General features: G+C 33.6%; 1 pseudogene; it reads left to right on the top strand.

Annotated features, from left to right (window-relative positions):
• The first annotated feature begins 541 nt into the window (after positions 1-541).
• Positions 542-2847, top strand: LOC111174923 (magnesium transporter NIPA2 pseudogene; annotated as a pseudogene).
• The last annotated feature ends 7405 nt before the right edge of the window (positions 2848-10252 follow it).

The following is a 10252-nucleotide window of genomic DNA, read 5'->3' as shown; positions in this document are numbered from 1 at the left end:
AATGCCACTAATAACTTAGGTATTGTTTTCTTGTTTTCATATTTCAACACATTTCCTGGTTGTAGCATCTCTAACTTTTCTACTCTTTCAAATCAATTTAATTAACCTCATTAAAAGCCTTCTTTTTTCTTTTAAAAAACTTTTCATTTTTCTAAGTATTTATGAGACAACATTATTTTAAAATTAGTTTTTCTTACAATGAATGTTCTCAGACAATATTATTGTACTATAATGTTTCCTCTTGGAAGCAAATGAATCAAAATTCAGTGGGACACAGTGATGACTGATGATGTCTTGTTAATATAAGAATGTTCCTATATTTTATTCCTTTCCATGGCAGCACTGTTTGTAGATTTTCTGATTTAATCATTATCAGTGATTAAATCTATCTTGAAAGAAATGCAAGTGTAATTTTTTTCCTCAAATTATTCAATGTTGAAATACTTTTAAATTTCAATTCTTTAGGTATTCACTTTTAAGGATCTCACTTAATTTCTTTGATTTTTTTCTCCCCCTGGAAGAGAAAGATCTGAGTGTTGAAATGTATGTTTATTCTTGTTCCTTTGTTTTGGATCATGTTGAATGTGAATATCTGAAGAATCTAGTGGTGGGGCCAATAAATGTACGGCTGACAGAGAAATGTATGTCTGGAACTGACAGAAGTGGTTTGAAATAAATTTTAGATTTGACAATTATAAGAATACATGCAATACATGAAATCAGGCAATTAGGAGTGGATGTGTAGTGTGTTCATAGAGAAGTTGAGGAGGTACAGTTTGGTAATGGGATTCTGGGAAGAGCCAATAATGAGAGGACAGTCAAAGAAAGGAGATTAAATGAAGACACTTGAGAAACAATGTTCAGAAAAACTGGAGTGAAAACCCTGATATCATAAATAAAAAGAAAGAAGAGAGAGAACCACAATATAAAAGACATGCCAGTGATATAGAACGCTTCAGAGAGATTAAACAAGAATTAACATGTGTCCATTTGATTAAGCAATCAGTGGGTTTATGGGGGTCACATTTATGAGTCATTCAGTGGAATGGTAATAATGGTTGCTTAAATGCAGTACGTGAAAAAAGCTGATGAAATGATGATTATAAATCATGGTTTGGATAGACTGGAAAACTGAACATAGGCAAGGAAACAGCAATTATTGAAGGAAGGAAGGTTATACTACTGAGGTTTTTTTTTTGTTTTTTCAGCCTCATGGTATCTATATTTTATCTGTTCAGGAGGAAGCAAAGTCCCTGACAGACAAAAGGTGGGTAGAAAGAGGAGTTGCTTGTTTGGGTAAAGAAGCATGTAAGATGAGTAGGTCAAAGTTTTGACGTAGTTACCTTGAGTAAAATTATGACTTAAAATCAATACAGGAAATCGATATTTAGCAAGAATGAAGCATAAATGAAGCTATGTATCAGACTCATGTGTAGATGCTGATCTGACAAATTTGTGTCAAAATCTACTTGCATTCTAAATTTTACAGCTCTTTAAATAAAGTGTAATGGTCAGCTGTGCCCAGAGCCTCCTCAGTGGTGGTACCTGGGTCCTGGTGGCAACTGTAGCCCAAGACCATACTCATGTGGTACCATTTTAGCATTCACTCGGGGAGGAGGCAGTACATATGGCTGGCTGTAGTCTCAACATCTGCACCTGGCACTGGATGACCAGTATGAGGATGGGAGAGCCTATGGCTCTTTGACTACAGAAGACCTGATATTTATTCCAATTCAGAGTATCCATGTATGTCTTAAAGAATGGTTGCAGCAAGCTAGACTGATATCAATAGGAGCTGGGCAGTGAGATTTGAAGCCCAAGAGGGATTCACCATCCCATCACTGGCTTAAACATTGAGGCAGTCACATGACATGGCATGTAGGTGGCCTCTAGATATTGTACAGATGGCCAACTTAGCTACTTATATTTACAAAAGCCGTATTAGTGATTATTTTAGAAGTTCCTCAGATCATAGTAAGTGCTATTTTTCTTCATACTTTCTAAACAAAAGACTAAATCTTCATGGGAAAACTGAGTACTCCTTAAGCTGCCTTGGATCTTCAGTTACTTCATTCATGCTTCAAAACAGAGAGAATAGAGACTTTAATACAATGTCTCACAAATTAATTGATTTGGGTTTGGTATTTTTTGAAGAATTTATCGTCATTTTGTTCTTGATATTAACCTTTGCGGTAGGATCTTGCTCTAGACAGAGCAACATCTGTAAAACAATATGCTCTTTAATTGGAGCATTTTCAGTATCCTATTTTAAAGGCCTGGGCATTATTATTAAATAATGTTTTTGTGGGAAAGTCTGTACTGGACACCCCCTGGATTGGATTCTTCTGCTAAGCTTTATAGTCTGTGTAATGCACACAGATTAATTATCTAAATAGGGCCCTGGATATATTCAACACTTCTATAGTGATTCTATTATATTAGGTATTCTTTACAACATTAATTTTAACTAGTTCAGCTCTTATTTTTGAGGAGTGACAAGATATGCCTGTTGATAGTACTTTGAGTGTCTACAACTTTGTGGGAAAAATGTTTAATACTTTTGTGCCTTTAAAGATGTCAGTTTTCATCTACCACGTCAGGCTATGTCTTTTCAAAGAGATGAAAAAGTAATGAATGACAATCTCTTTAATATATATGCAATTCTTAATAATAATGAAGAAAACTTAACTGGTGTCATTGAACAGCAAACTGGAGAAAATCCCTAGAGAAATGGAAATCTGATAGTTTTACGAGGAAAAATATTTAAAAGGCTAATTTGTAATTCTGCTAGTAAATGAATTTGAATATCAAATGTGTCTGAAAAAGGATTTTCCTGTGTTAAGCAGAATTTTAAGATGTCCCCCATGACCTTTACCTCTAGGTGTTAGTCCCATGATTATGTTATATTACATGGTAAAAGAGATGTTGCAGATGTAGGTAAGATTACAGAGGAGTTGACCATAAAAAAGAGAAATTATTCAGGTGGTGCTAATCTAATCACATAGCCCTTTAAAAGAAGAGAGTTTTCTCACTATTGACAGATGAGGTCAGAGGGATTCAAAGCACATGAAAGACGGACCAGGCGATTGCTGGTTTGAAAATGGAGGGAGCGCATGAAAAGGGATGCAGGTGACATCTAGAAACAGAAAGCAGTTCCTGGCTGACAGCCAGAAAGGGAACAGGGACTTCAGTCCTACAATGACAAGAAACTGAATTCAGCCAACAACCTGAATATGTCTAGAATAAAATTCTTCCCCCGAGCCTCCAGGTAAGAACTTAGCATCTTGACTTAACATCTTGACTTTGGCCCTATGAGAAACTAAGCAGAGACCCAATTGACCCTGCCTGTACTTCTCATCTACAAAACTTGTGAGTTAATAAAAGATGCTGTTTCAAGCCACTAAGTTTATGGTAATTTGTTAGCAATAGAAAACTAAACAGTCCTCAAATAACATTCTCTAAAGAAAATCATCTTCAGGTTTCCCAATTTAAAACAACAGCAATTACCTCTCTTATAACTATGGCACAGTAGGTCACAAACATGACCTCAGTGCATGGTTGGTTTCTATTTCTATTAGCATTCTATTACTCTAGAGATATTTTAAATGTTGACTCCTTCACCAAGAACTAAGTGAACTAATAGCAATTTTAAGAATAAACGAACAAATACTTTATCTCCTCACTGGTGAAATAAAACTTGTGAAAGTTTGAAATATACTATTAGGCTAAAGCCTCTTCACTGATGAACTTGCATTTTATTTGGTATTGAAACTTTGGGGGGAAAAAAGGCTATCCACTGCTGTTTGTGATAGACTATATTATTTGCCCCAAATTATTCCTGTTCTATCCAATTCAGTCACAGCTTCCTCGTGAGTTCATTATTCTTTCACATACCTCATTGACTAAACATGAGACTGACTTTGGCAGATAGAAAGAAGACAGAAGTAAAAGTGGGTCAGGTTGTGAAATAAAGCTGTAAGAGACATGGCCAGTTTCACTTAGTCCTTTTGGAGCTTTTGCTACTGCCATGAAAAAGTAGGCCCCAGGTTAATGTGGCAATTTCAGCCTGGATTCCACTTTCAGCCACGATCCTACAATGAAGATAACATGGAGGTGACTTGAACTCAATTCAAAGTCTGGAGCCCAGCCCAGCACAGATGTATCCAGCTGACCCCAGATTAGATGGGCTTAATCTGAACCAACATGCATACCTCTAAGTATGAAATAAATGCTTGTTTTCTAGCTACTGATACTTTGGGAGTTTTTATAATGCAGCATTATCTCAAGAAAAATTTAATTAGTCCAGTATCATGCCAGATATAATTTATGAAGAGTATATGACATAATATCTTGGGGATAGGAGAGGTATTATCAATATTCTCTTTGCAACCATATAAAATACTGCTTTCACTGATGAGTTTGAACCTGACCAAATAAATTACCAATAATAGCTAAACAGCTGAAGGTTCTATTTTATTTTCCATATTGATATTAATCCTGTTCCATGTAGCTTCCTCTCATCAATGTACCAAAGAAGTGGAACCTTAAAAATAATCAGCACCTATTACAGAATGTTTTATAACTTTTTAACTACATCATTCATATTTAAAATATTAACTTATTTCCTCTTAATTGAGGTTGATGGACTAGTCAAAATTGCTTTAGGGGCAAAAAGTATATGTATTGGGCTCAAGACAATCACGGTAAATAGTTATATTAAACAGCAAATTATCCATAAATGTTGACTGACTGAAAAATGTACAACAACAAATAAATCAGTGACACAGTGAATAAAGCCAGTTCTTGGCCATTAAGTGCCATCCTTGTAGTTTGCTGAGAGTGAAAGGGAAAGTTTAAAATCCTCATATAGTACCGGGAAGGAAAAGGATAAGCAGCTGGACTATGAAACTTGTAATCCTATTATAGAGGGAAGGGCACTGCAAAGAAGGAAACAAGGCAGGTTACAAGACTCATCTCCTGTTAAGAATATTAAAGACAACCATACTGGTCTTGGCAGCAATGGAGGACTTATCTTTGGAAAGCTTTTAGTAGAATACATCTGGTTGGCTAGGCTTACTTAAAGAAAACAAATCTAGAATCTTTGGATTTACCTTCATGTTTTCCTGGAAAACGTCATGTAAGCTACACAACAATCTGAGTGTAAAATGGAAATGTCTTATGAACTAAATTGCTCCACCTGGGTGTGCATGCCTTATGTAGAAACCTCATCTATTAACCTGGGCCAAAGATGGTCTGCAAAGAAAGGACCTGGAAGATGAACTAAGGCAGCCCCAGACTCCCTGCTTTACCTGTGCAGCTTGATCTCTCATATACCTAAATGATTAGTAAAGCTTGATGTTGGGAAATGTTTCTGATTCATGGGAGCCTGATTTGACAATCCAATTCTTTGTGGTATCCAAGTCACTTAAAATGACTAAATTTAATTACAGTATTATATATTTATAGAAATGGCTAAGAGATGAGAAAGGCACTGACCCTTTGTTTCTATTTCTTAAATAGGTTTCTAAGCTATGCCTAGTAAATTTTTAAAATCCCATTTTTATATAGATAAATATATATCTAGATATACATAGGTGAGTTTGCCTAAGTTTTAGACATTTTCATTGTGTCAATCAATATAGTACAGGTCTTTTACACACGAAAATAGATTTTTAAAAGTCCCTTTTAAATCAATAAAACAGATGCCTTCTTCTAACCATTGTAATACAGAATGATGATATATACAAAATTATTTTACTAATGATACATATATTTGTATTCAAACTACAAATGACTTTTCCTATTTTGAGCATCTAGCATTATGGAAAATAGAAAGTACCTTTATATAACAGAGCTACTTTGTGCCAGGACAGAGAATTATCTTTGAATGCCAAAGATTAGGCTCTGCTTCATTGGCCAAGTAGTCAATTTCACAGTGCAACTATTTAGTCAGCTTTACAATTGAATGTAATACAGAGAAAAGCTTTGGAAATATATTATTATGTGTACTTAAGAAAAATACATTTTAGAGTACTTAAGCTAACAATTTTGCTATGCCTAATGGGAAACAAAGTGCACTAAAGGCTAAGTGGAAAGATTGTTCAATTTTGGCTATAGGGAAAAAATAGGTATGTATATTTAAAGAAAACTAAAACCCAACCAAATATGTCCTACTTATTTGATATCTAGTCCTTCCCTGAAACTTTTCTGAGACTGTAAATAAGTCCATACTATGCTGCTCTTAAACACAGCAAACAAAAGACATTTCACTGTAATACTTAAGATATGTGGCCCTAATTGGAAATACTTTGCAATATTTGAGTACATACAAATATGAAAATATAAGCCTTTCATAGATCATTGAAAAACAAGAATGCATGAGAAGAGTTGGCAATTTTTTATAGTATACAAAAACGTAATATATGGTAATGAAACAACAAAGTTTTTTAGAGACATTTCAAAAGGAAATTGTAAAGGATTATGTGGTTGATATTAAATTTTTATTAAAATTAGATTAAGAAAATATACTTTCTTTTAAATAGCAAAAAATGTGAAAAAATATATTTTGAAACACTAGTTTCTATATATTTGCATAAGGATGAGAAGGGTTACAGATGTGATTAAATTATACAATTTTAAATGTTTAAAATTTTATATTAGAGAAAATCTCCAAAGGAATTATACATGTGCAAATATTTATGTATATAAACAGATATTTATTCAGTTAGAAAATCTTTAAGTATTTTGATCCAAATTTGTTAGGTAATATAGTATTTTTTCTTATATAGTTATTAAAATCATAACAAAACATTCTAACGTATAATCAGTTTTCTTTTATCCTTTTGATCTAAAAGTTAAGTTGGATTTTTTTATTGGACAAAAAAGAATCTGGAGAACTCAGGGAGACAAATAGCTTGATAAGCAAACTAAGATTTGTATTTACAAATTCTGCATAAAATCCAGTCTCTTTCAGAGGAATTTTCTTAAATAAAGATATGCTCTAGACACATGAAATATCACCACTTTAGTATTCTCTTATGGATATAGAGCAACTTATAACCTACTCTTTTATATTTTTATTTATGCCTTTATGCCTTTATTTATGTTTGCCCAGTTAATGCATTTTAAGCTTAGCTTTGTTTCTATTTACTAAGTAGCTAATATATCTATAGAAAATGTATATAGTTTTTTACTTGAAAGGAGAAGATTTGTCTCTTATCTTTTCTAATCACATTGCACTAAATAGAAACTGACTGAATAACCAGCATATCCTGCCATCTAATAAAATAAGCTCCAAATATCAGAAAACATGAGAGTGGCATCTCCCATATGTCTCATCAATCATGATCTATCAGGAAACTTTGGCTATGAACTACGGATATGGGTTGGCAAACGTCTTCTATACCGTACCTAACAAATTATAGGCAATTCTATATACCAAGGTTTTTAGACAGTATTGAAAATGATTTTGTTTCTTTGTAGAAATCAGTATGATTAAAATACTTGATCTATGGATAAGGGAGCTTTATTTTTAAGGCAGGCCTAACTTTTGAAGAAGGAGAGAAATTTTGTTAAATTTATCTTTAACTCACCTAATTAACCCTTTTCATCTAACTCATACTTGGTATTCCCTGGACATTTGTGCTCTACATCAACAAATTTACTAAATTTATTTTACATAAATTTTAAATTCCACTATGATAAACAAAACAAGAATCTATTAGAAGATGCCCTGAGATGTTTGCTGTCATGAGATAGACAGACACAAGCAGCTGTAAGTGCTATGGCAGAATAAGTTAATTTTATTCTGTATAATTAAAAGTAAATAACCTGAGGGTCTTTGAGTAGTCATACTTAATGTTCTGTCTTTGGGCAAGACATAGCTTTGCATGTATCTGCATATATCTATACATATGTATGATTCCATTTAGAGAGCCATTTGTAACTGAAATGTTTTTTGAGAATGATAAGAAAACCAATATTTTCATCATATGCAAATTTGCAATATGGACATTGCACAAGATGCAACATTGTTGTTTAAGGTTTTATTGGCATTAAGGCATTAAGCCAATGTAATACAGGAAAGTAATATATTAGAATAATTAAAGACATTCAGTACCACTAAGGGAACTAGAGATCATTTTAACCTAGGAAGAGTAGAAAAATTTTCATATAGGGTATATAAATTGAACTATACTTTCATAGGTGGGTAGGTTTTAGAAAAATGAAGAAAATATAGGGCATTCTAGATAATAGCATACTCTAATATAAAAGGGAAAAGTTTGATATGTAAATAAAATAGCACGTATAAAAATTTGCAAACCCCAATACCATCAAACCAAAGTAGATACAGTATATTGGATGATAGTAAGTTCCAGTGGAAAGTAGCAGATTTGTAACCATATATGTTTTCCATTTTTCTCTGTTCTAGTAATAAAACCTCTTTCTTGGTGAGAGTTAATATATTGACTTCACCTGAGACAAGAAAGAACAAGTGAGCTAGATCTAGTCAGATGTCCCAGTCCTCCGGAGAAAGTGATTTGTTCACAGAGGGAAAAATTAACACAAGAATGTCAATTAGACTCCCACTATGATTTTTGATGCTGAGAAAGAAAGAACTGCTGGGATTTCTGGAGAGAGATATACTCCTGGATAGATTAATTTGCCATCTGGTTTGGCCTTATTTTGGCATCTTAACTTTAATATTTGCATCTAAATTTGTTTAAACTCAGACTTCTGCATGAAAAAGGGGCAGAGGTCAAGGGAAATGGAGTCCAGAGCTAGAGAAAAGGAGAAGCAGAAAACAGACAACCTCATTTTAGCATCCAAATTTATCCTTGCCGGATTATTCAAGTATGTGAGACAAAAAAAATCTTCTTGCTTTTTTTGTTTCTTCAACATGCAATTAAAATAAACAGGCTCTAAAGTTGGAAAGGTTATAAATATGGGCAAAATTTTTGGCCACAGAGGTGAGAAGGTGTTTAACATATTTAATGTCAGTAATAATAATAACTCACTTTTTGAACATGTTCCAGTATAACAATGTAAATAGGAAATGCCTTATACTTAAACTCAGGGATGTGCCTGGCCAAGTGTCTTCCTAGAATACAGAAAAGGGTCAATCAACATTTGTGGAATAAATGAGGAACTGAATAGTCATGCTATGAAAAACAAATGAAACATGTCACAAACTCCTTGTTCAGTGAAAGTGTTTATATGTTCTTTTTCTTCCTTTATCCTATCTACTTTTTCTTGTTATTTCCATCCTAGTATAAAAAGTTTAATTTACTAATATAATTCGAATGAAGAAATAATACATAATAAATTATTTCTATGACAAGAGGCATATTACCTTAGTGTGTATGGTGGACAAAGAAACAAGAGACCTAATAGAACAGAAATATCATCCATTTTCTAGATTATTGGCAGGCAAAGAAACAAGAACAACTTGCTTGATAGTCTGATATATATCTGACTGATTATCAAACCAAAGAATAAACCTTTATTTTGCAGAAAACAGAAAGTAACTGCTGAACAGTTAATGACATAATAAAATGCACAGAATAATGATATAATCAAAGCAAGTTTTTAAGATAATCAATCTTGCAGCCTTTGCTGGAGACTGGAGTGCTGTGTGTGCATGCATGCAAGTGTTGAGAAAGGTAATCTGCAGGATGAGGAGAGAATATCTTACATATACTGTGTTATTATAATTTCCCTGCTAGTTCAGTCTAGGTTCAAGAACTATGTGTTATTTTTTTCCTTTTAATCTCTCTAGTACAATAACAAAGTAAGCATGTAGTCAGCAAAGCTTATAGATCTGCCTATAAAAGTTTTTGAAAACTCTGTAGATGAGACTAGTCAGATTCAGCTGGGTTCTCAGCTAAGGGTCTTACAAAGCCTAAACAAGGGGTTTATTGATTGGACTCCTATCTGAAGGCATCTACTTCCAAGCTCATTCAGGCTGTCAGAAGAATTGAGGTCTTTTTGGATGTAGGACTGAGGTACTGGTTTCTTTTCTGGTTGTCAGCTAGAGACCATTCTCAGATTTTATAGACAAACTGCATTCCTGGTCACATGGCCACCTTCATCTTCCAGCCAGTAATGGTGGACTGAATCTTTCCATGCTTCAAATCTGACTTCCTCTTCTGCCACCAGCTGAGAAAACTCTGCTTTGTAAGCATGAGATTAGATTAAGCCCATTCAGTCAATGTCTCTTCCTAAAGATCAACAAATTAGTAATCTTAACTAC

This window comes from Delphinapterus leucas, chromosome 4 (assembly GCF_059928025.1).
Source record: "Delphinapterus leucas isolate spDelLeu-1000000601 "Yukka" chromosome 4, BTC_Dleu_Yukka2, whole genome shotgun sequence".
NCBI lineage: Eukaryota > Metazoa > Chordata > Mammalia > Artiodactyla > Monodontidae > Delphinapterus > Delphinapterus leucas.
Note: the sequence above shows the minus strand (reverse complement) of the source record. Positions and strands in the feature narration are given on the sequence as shown.